The sequence below is a fragment of the Triticum dicoccoides genome, chromosome 3B (assembly GCF_002162155.2).
Source record: "Triticum dicoccoides isolate Atlit2015 ecotype Zavitan chromosome 3B, WEW_v2.0, whole genome shotgun sequence".
NCBI classification, from domain to species: Eukaryota; Viridiplantae; Streptophyta; class Magnoliopsida; order Poales; family Poaceae; genus Triticum; species Triticum dicoccoides.
In genome coordinates, this window is record NC_041385.1 from 518,237,042 (window position 1) to 518,239,683 (window position 2,642).

Here is a 2,642-nt window from a genome sequence, read left to right on the forward strand (position 1 = left end):
GCGGCGGGCGCGAGGAGAGAGAGGGAGGGCGCGGGCGAGGACGCGGCGGAGCGGGGTTGGCTGCGGGGGCGGCGACGATGACGTGGCGGCCTGGGATTGGACGAAGCGACGTGTCCGGCGGACATGTCCGGTGCGGATGGACATGTCCGGCGACGTGGTGGAGAAGGGGCCAGGGTTCATCTGCGAATTCATCCGCAAAATTCGGGGGAGGGGCTAGTTTTATAGGTAGAGGGAGCTAGGAGAGTCCAAATGAGGAGCGGTTTTCGCCCACACGATCGTGATCGAACGACCGGGAGCATGGAGGGGAGGTAGATGGGTTTTGGGCCAGTTTGGAGTGGGTGTTGGGCTGCAAAGAGAAGGAGGCTTTACGGTTACCCGGTTAACCGTTGGAGTATCAAACGACCTCCAAATGGCACGAAACTTGACAGGCGGTCTACCGGTGCTATACCAAGGCCGCTTGGCAAGACTCGGTCCATTCTGAGAAAGTTTAACACCCGCTCAGAACGAGAGACGGAAGGGGAATGCCGGAGGGCATAGGAGCGCCGGATTGCAAAACGGACAACGGGGAAAATGCTCGGATGCATGAGACGAACACGTATGCAGAATGAAATGCACATGATGACATGACAAAATGCAACACACAAGCAAATGACATGGCAACAAAGACGAATAACTGGCAGACACCTGGCGCATCGAAACTGGGGCGTTACAACACTCCTCCACTTACAAGAGATCTCGTCCCGAGATCTTAGGACCGAGACGGAAGGGAAAAAGGGATGAGGTGAAACAAGAACTCAAGAGAAGAAGCAAAGAATCGAGAGCACTCGAGAATAAGAGAGGAACGACGAGAATGAAGGGAATCAAAAGCTCACGGAATCAGATAGACTATGAAACCACTCTGGTTGGAACGAGATAAGAAACGAATAAGGCTGAAAAGGACTTAGGCAGCACTCTGGCTGGACAAGGAAAGAATAGAACACGAACTTCACCCAAAGAGATGGCACTTGACGAGATGAACAATGCAATGCCTCCGGAAGAATTAAAAGAATGAAATGAAAAGGACTTAGAAGGAAGAATTGAATGGAGTTGTTGAGAAAATCAACAACGAAAGAACAAGCTTGTTGTGGAGTTATGGTTAACATCTCAAAATTATGAGGTGATCGCCAACCACAAACGGAAAAGATTAAATATCTGAGAAGAACGTAGAAATGCAAAACTCCACTTCAGAAGAAAATGAAGAATTATTTGCACTTCGAAAGGCAAGAAGGAAAGATACTTGAACTCCTCCAACAAAATCTTGATGAACTCTTGGCGAATGAATTAAATCATGAAGAACCACCATGAAGAACTCTGGTAACAAGAGGATGATGAAATAGAATGAAGGATGAAAGAATAAGATGAGCCTTGTGATGATTTAGGTGGAGGTTCCGACGAGATGACCGAGGAAATTGAACTCCGGAAAAGAAAAGATGAAAGCACTTGAACTAGAATTTATTCCTCACGAACAAACTCCGAAGAAAAGGATTACTCACTTGGATGAAATAAGAATAAGATTTATTGTATGCTTATCCTTCATCAAATTAAATTGATGACAAGCAATGGATTTTGCATACTACTTATTCTTGTTGAAAAAGAATTAAGCAGAGATATAGCGCAAACTTGAGAAAGTCTTCCTGATCCACCGGTAGGATTGAAAAGAACGAATGAATTAAAATGATAATCGAGGAAAAAGAATCTTGAACGAACCACCGTAAGAATTCGAAAATGACTGATGAAAGAGAATGAATCACCGGAAAAATTAGCAGGCAATTATGCTGGAGGGGATTTAGATGTAAAAGAGCAAATAGATCATGAGCTGATTAAAGAACACTTGAATGAAGCACCGGGATAATTATAGGACGATATCTGGAATGATGGCCTCCGGTGAAAAGAAATGGAACAACAACTCCTGAAATACTCCGGATGGATAAAAAGAATATCTGACAAATGGAATAATTCAAGAGGAAGATATGAAGCTAGAACCACGAATCTTCGGAAGAACGGGGAAGATTTAGAGGAAAAATTCTTCTTCGGTCTTCAAATGGCGACGAGAAACATCACCAAAATTACTGAGATACTCCGATAGAATGAAAAGCGAAGAGGTTGAGCCAACAATGAAAAGAATTTGAACGAGATCTTGGAAAGGCATCTGACTGATGGGATCCATTCTTATGTCAAACTCGAAAATAATTTGGAATGGCTCCGGAATAATTAGAAGATTTAGGTAAGATCCTGGGAAAAGACCTGTGGGTTAGGGCCCACTGAAGAGGAAAACACCGTTGGAAAGGATTGTTGAACAGATAGATCAAGCACCGGAACAATTGAAATATTTGAATGAGGTGACAACCTCGAATTAATTGGAAGGCAGACGAATCTCCTGAGATGTCTTGAACACTCCGGGAGGATAAACTAGCGAGAGGTGAACGAGCGGGGAGAACACTTGATCCAAGGGAAAGAATATAATCACTACCAAAATTAGAATTGAATCCACCGAAGAAGAAAAAAGATGAAGAATATCCACCGAGACGAGAATTCATCGGTTGAAATGATTGAGGGAAGACTGAAGAACCTCCGTACGAATGAAAATTGATGGTTGAAAGAGA